This window comes from Pseudophryne corroboree, chromosome 8 (assembly GCF_028390025.1).
Source record: "Pseudophryne corroboree isolate aPseCor3 chromosome 8, aPseCor3.hap2, whole genome shotgun sequence".
Lineage (NCBI taxonomy): Eukaryota > Metazoa > Chordata > Amphibia > Anura > Myobatrachidae > Pseudophryne > Pseudophryne corroboree.
This window is the reverse complement of record NC_086451.1, coordinates 370,150,309-370,160,708: the sequence shown is the minus strand read 5'-3', so window position 1 is coordinate 370,160,708 and position 10,400 is coordinate 370,150,309. Positions and strand designations below refer to the sequence as shown.

Genomic DNA, 10,400 nt, shown 5'->3' with positions numbered 1-10,400 from the left:
CACTTCAGAGGCGGCGGCCATCTTATTGGTTATCAAAAAACGGGGATGTAGTCCTGCTGTGGGTAGGATCCAAGTGCTGCGATCCAGATGCACTAGTGCGCATTGTAAAAGGTTTTAGATGGGTTTGCATACTGATGGGGCGTCTCCCCGAGGGGGTACATAAAAAACGAGAGGGAAAAAAATGTAAACGGATGGTAGTAACAGGCACAAAAGTTATATGACAAGTGAATATGGTTTTAAGAGGGATGATTGATAATTTGGGTGAATATATAACGCTCATAGGGAACATAATATGGAAGCAAATAAGCTATGGAGATAAAGGTGTATATACGCAAACAATATATAGAAAGATATAAAAAATATTATAGATATATATAGGAAATATATAAAAATAAATAAAAATATATATAAATATATAAAAATATAAAAAAAAAAAAAAAATATGTTTATTATAGTGAGTGAGCAGAGATGAGAAATGGATGGGAATGGATGATGGACCTGCTAAAGAGCGGAATCAGCAAGTATTAATTAGGTAGTGCCTTGTGAAAAAAGTGCCAGAGTAATGTGGGCAAGACATCATCCATGAGCTTCCGAGGTGTCCCAAGGATATTCCCATTTTCGCCTTCAGGTTTACAACACCCGGTCTCCCAAGGGGGTCTCCCATCCTTGTACTGGCCGGGCCCAACCTTGCTTAGCTTCCAAGATCGGACGGTGTTGGGCGTCCCCAAGGAGGTATGGTTGTAATGTATAGGGCTGGGTTGGAGGCGGAGTCTCTCGAAAAAGAAATGGATGACATAATGAATTCACAATTGGCATAGAGGATGTGGTATGGGAAAAAACAAAGAGGAGATATAAGGCTCTTAAAATGAGGGAGTGCGAGTTAAAGCGTATATGTGCCATGAGAGTTTAGGGAAGTTTCTAATTTATACATCATGCTCCAGGTATTCTCTGGGAGTCTCCCATCCAGGTACTGGCCAGGACACGAGTGTTAGGATGGGCCCAAACCTGGTGAGTGGTGCAGAAAAGGAACAAAAGGAACAGGAAATCTTACATCACAGGAACGGTGCTATTTCGTACCCTTCGTTGAAGCCATCCGGATGGAGTGTATTCAGTTCGTATATCCAAAACATCTCCCTCCTGGGAAGGAGATTCGAAAGGTCTCCTCCTCTGTCTCCCAGGGCTACCAATTCGATCCCTTTGTACGTTAGTGCCTCTGGATCCGAGTTATGGCAGAGGTTAAAGTGTTTGGATACTGCATGGGTGAGGACTTTGTTCTTGATATTCCTGACGTGTTCCTGGATGCGTAGTTTAAGGGGTCGCTTGGTTTTCCCGATGTATTTTATTTTACAGGAGCACTCCAGGAGGTAGATTACCGATGGAGTATTACAATTGATGAATTGTTTAATACGATATTCCTTATTTGTTTTGCCATTGTGGAATGATTTCCTGTTCGGATTGAGGTACCTGCAAATACTGCATCGACCACACTTGAAGCTTCCTACACATTTCGGCATCATGCTTACGACTTCTGGATTCCTCAGCATACTTGGGGCTATTAGGTCCTTTAGACTCCTGGATTTGCGAAAAACCATCTTAGGCTCTTTTGTGAGGTAGTCTTTGAGTATAGGGTCCATGAGTAAGATATTCCAGTGCTTCTTGAGGACCTCCTTAATGAGGTTCTCATGTCTGCTATACGTGGTGATAAATTTGACTGTTTCCTCCTTGATGTCCTTAGGTTTGTACTTAAGAAGGTCCCTCCTTTCTAAAGCTTTGGTCTTGATGGTAGCATCTTCTAGGAGTCGGGACGGGTACCCCTTTTCCTTAAACCTTCCTTTGTATACTTCCAGTTGTTGATCTCTGTCCTCCGATTTCTTGCAATTCCGTGCTATCCTGCTAAATTGGGAGAGGGGGATGTTGTCCTTCCATTGTTGCCGGTGATTGCTTCTATAGTGAACATAGCTATTCATATCCACCTTCTTAATGTAATTGCTTGTGATGATTTCCTCTCCTGAGTGTGTTAGGACAAGATCCAGGAATTCGATTCGTTCTGTATTCTCATTGGCAGTAAACTTGAGGTTCATGGCGTTGTCCGAAATGTAAGTTAAAAATTCTTTAAAACTCGACTGGTCTCCCTCCCAAATAATTAAAATATCATCTATATAATGTTTGTAAAAAATGATATTCTGTTGGTATGGGTGGTTGATAAAAATGTATTCATTCTCCCATTGCCCCATGAACAGGTTGGCAAAGCTAGGTGCGAAGATAGTGCCCATGGCTGTTCCACATGTTTGAAGATAAAACCCATCTAAAAATGTAAAATAATTATGTTTGAGTATAAAATTAATGAGCTCGCATAAAAATTGTCTATGATCTTCTGTAATCTGGGGGTCCGAAATTAGAAAATTGTTGCATGCCATGACGCCCTTTTCATGCTCTATGCAGGTGTATAGAGATTGCACATCAATTGTGGCCCACCTGTAGGTATCCTTCCATTGTAGTGGTTCCAAAAGGTTCAGGACAGATGTAGTATCCTTAAGAAAAGCCGGCAGTTTCATAACATATTTTCTCAGAAATATGTCAACATATTCTGACAGATGTGAAGTCAGGGAGTCAATACCTGCCACTATTGGCCTGCCAGGGGGGTTGTCCAAAGATTTGTGCACTTTTGGGAGGAAGTAAAATATGGGGGTAGTGGGGTTGGAATTTAGGAGATACTGGAATTCATCCTTCGTCAGTACCTCTTTTCTGAAGGCCTTCAAAAGCATAAGTCTCAGTTCTTCTACGAATGTTTCCTTTGGGTCACTTGGCAATGGGACATACGAGGACCGGTCACCCAGTAGTCTGAGTGCTTCTGTAACATAGGCTTCTCTGTCCATGATAACCAACCCCCCCCCTTTATCAGCCGGTTTTATAACAATGTTTTTATTTTCTTGTAGGTGTTTGATGGCTTCCGTCTCCCTATTTGAGAGGTTCTTCTCCTTTATAGATGAAATGTTTGTATCCAGTAGATCCTTCTTAACTAGCTCATAGAAAAGGCCCACATTGTGACCCTTAGATTCCAAAGGGTAAAATTTGGAAGTGGGTTTCAAGCCCGATTTCGATTGTTCGTAGTTCTGTATTACCGCATCCTCTTTTTTCAAAAAGTGACGTTTAAGGGTGATTTTCCTTATGAATTTGTTCAAATCAATAAAGACATCGAACTTATTCATACCCTTCGTAGGTGCAAAGGAAAGGCCTTTGTTGAGAAGTGTAGTCTCATGGTTCGTCAAGGTGTGGCTGGAAAGGTTGAAAATGCCTTTTGGTCTAGCTGATTCTAGACGAGATTTCGTCTTTTGTAAAGTCTTTTCCCTCCTGCCTCCACGGCATCCTCTTCGTCTTCTAATCTTCTTTTGCGAGGTGAAGTGTTTTTGGTGTTTTTCATTCTTACGGGTGTCTTCGTTGTATTTCGGAGGTGGTGGTTCGTACCTGGTGATAAAAAAAGCTCCTCAGAAGTGGAGTCTAGTCTCTGTAACGCTGTGAATTTATTGGTTGTTTTGAGGTTGTGAAAGTCCTGCGTCTCTTTGGTAGTGAGTCTAGTGCCTCTGGGTTTGCTAGGGACAGTTTTCCAATACTCCCTTCTTGTTTTGGGAGCTGGCTGTCCCCCTCCAGAGAAACGACTCCAATTCTTTACCATGTTATTTTCATAGTCGTGTCTGTCTCTAGCGAATTTCCTTTCTTTATTTCTGATTACCTCATCTTCTATACGTTCCAGCTTTTTATTAAGAACCTTCTCATTAATCCTGAAGTCCTCCTTGTCTTTGTGTACTTCCATTTTAGTCTCAGCCTCTTTTATTTGAACTTCTAGGTCTGAGGTGATGCGTTTTTTCTCTGTAATAAGTAGTTTCATGAGATTAATTGAGCAGTTGTGCAGGGTTTTATCCCATTCTTGTAGGAAATCTTGGTTCTCTTTTCCAAAGGTGGGCTGTTTTGTAATCCTTAAGCCCCTCGGGACCCTGTTGACACTGACGTAGTGTTCTAAACCCCTGATGTCCCACCATGCTTTAACTTCCTTGGTTAACAGTCTCTCAATGTTCCAAAACATGTCATCCAAGTCGTTATTGGGGGGTTCAGTTTCGGGGATAGTAGTCTCATTGAAAATCTTTTGGCACACATTACTCCTTTTGTTAGTGCGTTCATTTATTCCAAACATACTGTGTTCGATACTGTTTCACTCCAGGCAGCTGGAAGCAATAATACCAAAAACAAAGATGTGTACAAAAAGAAGCTGGCAGCGCCACAGATAGTATCAAAGGTGTAAACAACAATATTAGGAGAAAGGTATTCTGAAATGATTACCGATGGATATATATGTTACCTGGAGGACACTCCCTATAGGCTATTAGGGCGTCAGCTTAAAAACCTCAAAAAACGTATAGACACTGGTATATATGCCTAGAAGTTACAAATTGGTGCAAGAGGATGAGGTGTTTGCAAGCGACCACAGGTGTCAAAATTAATAGTATAAAAACCAGGTATTTCTATAAAAGTATATACAATTTTAATTTCAGAATACAACACACTAAAAGCAAGAGGAGGGTGTATCATAAAATATAAACAATTTTTCAAAAAATGCTGCCTAATCAATAAAAACTGGTATAAAAATGACAGCGGTGAAGTTAAAAGATTAAAACACATATACCAAGATTATTGAAAAGTACGTAAAAATATGAGAAAAATATACAGAGTTTGCAGGATAAAGGTAAAAAAGAGTAAAAATATTGTGAGAGAGGTAGCTTAACTTCAGTAGTGGAGGTATGATCAGAGTAGCACCCAACGCGTTTCGTCCCTCATGGACTTCATCAAGGGGTGGTGAGAGGCTAGAGACAGAACCTATTTATACCTCATGTTTATGGGAGGTATTAACAGCATCACTTCCTGTTTGTAAATTGGTGGATTAATGACATGTAATCAAAATGCATGTATGGGTACATAAACATAGAACTAGTACGATAGAAGGGCCCACTAATATGTTTAGGTGCCAAAACGATGCTTATTATGGCTGAAAAAAGCGTATGTAGTATAAAAACAAGTGAGTCCGTCAACTTCCGGTCCGGACTGGGTGGAACGTCATATCCGCCCCACTTCCGCCCCACTTCCGGCGGCATCAGATCCGTTGTGCGCATGCGCCGGCTGGGCCCCGTGCGGTGGGGATCTCTGGTGCGTGATCACTTCTAAGGGCGGCGGCCATCTTTATGGTTATCATAAACCGGCGCATGCGCACAACGGATCTGATGCCGCCGGAAGTGGGGCGGAAGTGGGGCGGATATGACGTTCCACCCAGTCCGGACCGGAAGTTGACGGACTCACTTGTTTTTATACTACATACGCTTTTTTCAGCTATAATAAGCATCGTTTTGGCACCTAAACATATTAGTGGGCCCTTCTATCGTACTAGTTCTATGTTTATGTACCCATACATGCATTTTGATTACATGTCATTAATCCACCAATTTACAAACAGGAAGTGATGCTGTTAATACCTCCCATAAACATGAGGTATAAATAGGTTCTGTCTCTAGCCTCTCACCACCCCTTGATGAAGTCCATGAGGGACGAAACGCGTTGGGTGCTACTCTGATCATACCTCCACTACTGAAGTTAAGCTACCTCTCTCACAATATTTTTACTCTTTTTTACCTTTATCCTGCAAACTCTGTATATTTTTCTCATATTTTTACGTACTTTTCAATAATCTTGGTATATGTGTTTTAATCTTTTAACTTCACCGCTGTCATTTTTATACCAGTTTTTATTGATTAGGCTGCATTTTTTGAAAAATTGTTTATATTTTATGATACACCCTCCTCTTGCTTTTAGTGTGTTGTATTCTGAAATTAAAATTTTATATACTTTTATAGAAATACCTGGTTTTTATACTATTAATTTTGACACCTGTGGTCGCTTGCAAACACCTCATCCTCTTGCACCAATTTGTAACTTCTAGGCATATATACCAGTGTCTATACGTTTTTTGAGGTTTTTAAGCTGACGCCCTAATAGCCTATAGGGAGTGTCCTCCAGGTAACATATATATCCATCGGTAATCATTTCAGAATACCTTTCTCCTAATATTGTTGTTTACACCTTTGATACTATCTGTGGCGCTGCCAGCTTCTTTTTGTACATATATATATATATATATATATATATATAATTGTATATAATATATATATAATATTGTATACCACCTACCCGTGGTTTTTTTTTTTCTTTCTTCTTTATACATACTACTATAGTAGCTTACTGTAGCAGTCTGCGGTGCTGCTGAGCTGACAGTGTCCAGCAGGTCCGTCATCAGTCATTACATAATAAATATATATACCTGTCCGGCTGCAGTACTAGTGATATTATATATATATATATATATATATTGATTTCATCTCATTATCATCCAGTCTATATTAGCAGCAGACACAGTACGGTAGTCCACGGCTGTAGCTACCTCTGTGTCGGCAGTCGCTCGTCCATCCATAATTGTATACCACCTAACCGTGGTTTTTTTTTTTTCTTTCTTCTTTATACATACTACTATAGTAGCTTACTGTAGCAGTTGCGGTGCTGCTGAGCTGACAGTGTCCAGCAGGTCCGTCATCAGTCATTACATAATAAATATATATACCTGTCCGGCTGCAGTACTAGTGTGATATTATATATATATATATTGATTTCATCTCATTATCATCCAGTCTATATTAGCAGCAGACACAGTACGGTAGTCCACGGCTGTAGCTACCTCTGTGTCGGCAGTCGCTCGTCCATCCATAATTGTATACCACCTACCCGTGTTTTTTTTTTTTCTTTCTTCTTTATACATACTACTATAGTAGCTTACTGTAGCAGTCTGCGGTGCTGCTGAGCTGACAGTGTCCAGCAGGTCTGTCATCAGTCATTACATAATAAATATATATACCTGTCCGGCTGCAGTACTAGTGATATTATATATATATATATATTGATTTCATCTCATTATCATCCAGTCTATATTAGCAGCAGACACAGTACGGTAGTCCACGGCTGTAGCTACCTCTGTGTCGGCAGTCGCTCGTCCATCCATAATTGTATACCACCTAACCGTGGTTTTTTTTTTTTCTTTCTTCTTTATACATACTACTATAGTAGCTTACTGTAGCAGTTGCGGTGCTGCTGAGCTGACAGTGTCCAGCAGGTCCGTCATCAGTCATTACATAATAAATATATATACCTGTCCGGCTGCAGTACTAGTGTGATATTATATATATATATATTGATTTCATCTCATTATCATCCAGTCTATATTAGCAGCAGACACAGTACGGTAGTCCACGGCTGTAGCTACCTCTGTGTCGGCAGTCGCTCGTCCATCCATAATTGTATACCACCTACCCGTGTTTTTTCTTTTTCTTTCTTCTTTATACATACTACTATAGTAGCTTACTGTAGCAGTCTGCGGTGCTGCTGAGCTGACAGTGTCCAGCAGGTCCGTCATCAGTCATTACATAATAAATATATATACCTGTCCGGCTGCAGTACTAGTGATATTATATATATATATATTGATTTCATCTCATTATCATCCAGTCTATATTAGCAGCAGACACAGTACGGTAGTCCACGGCTGTAGCTACCTCTGTGTCGGCAGTCGCTCGTCCATCCATAATTGTATACCACCTAACCGTGGTTTTTTTTTTTCTTTCTTCTTTATACATACTACTATAGTAGCTTACTGTAGCAGTCTGCGGTGCTGCTGAGCTGACAGTGTCCAGCAGGTCCGTCATCAGTCATTACATAATAAATCTATCTACCTGTCCGGCTGCAGTACTAGTGTGATATTATATATATATATATATTGATTTCATCTCATTATCATCCAGTCTATATTAGCAGCAGACACAGTACGGTAGTCCACGGCTGTAGCTACCTCTGTGTCGGCAGTCGCTCGTCCATCCATAATTGTATACCACCTACCCGTGTTTTTTTTTTTCTTTCTTCTTTATACATACTACTATAGTAGCTTACTGTAGCAGTCTGCGGTGCTGCTGAGCTGACAGTGTCCAGCAGGTCCGTCATCAGTCATTACATAATAAATATATCTACCTGTCCGGCTGCAGTACTAGTGTGATATAATATATATTGATTTCATCTCATTATCATCCAGTCTATATTAGCAGCAGACACAGTACGGTAGTCCACGGCTGTAGCTACCTCTGTGTCGGCAGTCGCTCGTCCATCCATAATTGTATACCACCTACCCGTGTTTTTTTTTTTTCTTCTTTATACATACTACTATAGTAGCTTACTGTAGCAGTCTGCGGTGCTGCTGAGCTGACAGTATCCAGCAGGTCCGTCATCAGTCATTACTTAATAAATATATATACCTGTCCGGCTGCAGTACTAGTGATATTATATATATATTGATTTCATCTCATTATCATCCAGTCTATATTAGCAGCAGACACAGTACGGTAGTCCACGGCTGTAGCTACCTCTGTGTCTTTTAGTTGTGCCTATTAAAATATGGAGAACAAAAATGTTGAGGTTCCAAAATTAGGGAAAGATCAAGATCCACTTCCACCTCGTGCTGAAGCTGCTGCCACTAGTCATGGCCGAGACGATGAAATGCCAGCAACGTCGTCTGCCAAGGCCGATGCCCAATGTCATAGTACAGAGCATGTAAAATCCAAAACACAAAATATCAGTAAAAAAAGGACTCCAAAATCTAAAATAAAATTGTCGGAGGAGAAGCGTAAACTTGCCAATATGCCATTTACCACACGGAGTGGCAAGGAACGGCTGAGGCCCTGGCCTATGTTCATGGCTAGTGGTTCAGCTTCACATGAGGATGGAAGCACTCAGCCTCTCGCTAGAAAACTGAAAAGACTCAAGCTGGCAAAAGCACCGCAAAGAACTGTGCGTTCTTCGAAATCCCAAATCCACAAGGAGAGTCCAATTGTGTCGGTTGCGATGCCTGACCTTCCCAACACTGGACGTGAAGAGCATGCGCCTTCCACCATTTGCACGCCCCCTGCAAGTGCTGGAAGGAGCACCCGCAGTCCAGTTCCTGATAGTCAGATTGAAGATGTCAGTGTTGAAGTACACCAGGATGAGGAGGATATGGGTGTTGCTGGCGCTGGGGAGGAAATTGACAAGGAGGATTCTGATGGTGAGGTGGTTTGTTTAAGTCAGGCACCCGGGGAGACACCTGTTGTCCGTGGGAGGAATAGGGCCGTTGACATGCCTGGTGAAAATACCAAAAAAATCAGCTCTTCGGTGTGGAAGTATTTCACCAGAAATGCGGACAACATTTGTCAAGCCGTGTGTTGCCTTTGTCAAGCTGTAATAAGTAGGGGTAAGGACGTTAACCCCCTCGGAACATCCTCCCTTATACGTCACCTGCAGCGCATTCATAATAAGTCAGTGACAAGTTCAAAAACTTTGGGTGACAGCGGAAGCAGTCCACTGACCAGTAAATCCCTTCCTCTTGTAACCAAGCTCACGCAAACCACCCCACCAACTCCCTCAGTGTCAATTTCCTCGTTCCCCAGGAATGCCAATAGTCCTGCAGGCCATGTCACTGGCAATTCTGACGAGTCCTCTCCTGCCTGGGATTCCTCAGATGCATCCTTGCGTGTAACGCCTACTGCTGCTGGCGCTGCTGTTGTTGCTGCTGGGAGTCGATGGTCATCCCAGAGGGGAATTCGTAAGCCCACTTTTACTACTTCCACCAAGCAATTGACTGTCCAACAGTCCTTTGCGAGGAAGATGAAATATCACAGCAGTCATCCTGTTGCAAAGCGGATAACTGAGGCCTTGACAACTATGTTGGTGTTAGACGTGCGTCCGGTATCCGCCGTTAGTTCACAGGGAACTAGACAATTTCTTGAGGTAGTGTGCCCCCGTTACCAAATACCATCTAGGTTCCACTTCTCTAGGCAGGCGATACCGAGAATGTACACGGACGTCAGAAAAAGACTCACCAGTGTCCTAAAAAATGCAGTTGTACCCAATGTCCACTTAACCACGGACATGTGGACAAGTGGAGCAGGGCAGGGTCAGGACTATATGACTGTGACAGCCCACTGGGTAGATGTATGGACTCCCGCCGCAAGAACAGCAGCGGCGGCACCAGTAGCAGCATCTCGCAAACGCCAACTCTTTCCTAGGCAGGCTACGCTTTGTATCACCGGTTTCCAGAATACGCACACAGCTGAAAACCTCTTACGGCAACTGAGGAAGATCATCGCAGAATGGCTTACCCCAATTGGACTCTCCTGTGGATTTGTGGCATCGGACAACGCCAGCAATATTGTGTGTGCATTAAATATGGGCAAATTCCAGCACGTCCCATGTTTTGCACATACCTTGAATTTGGTGGTGCAGAATTT

The 10,400-nt window shown here is 42.0% G+C and overlaps 1 pseudogene; it reads right to left on the bottom strand.

The window, feature by feature from the left end:
- Positions 1–627: 627 nt before the first annotated feature.
- LOC134952592 (5S ribosomal RNA) lies at positions 628–746 on the bottom strand (annotated as a pseudogene).
- Between the last annotated feature and the right edge of the window lie 9,654 nt (positions 747–10,400).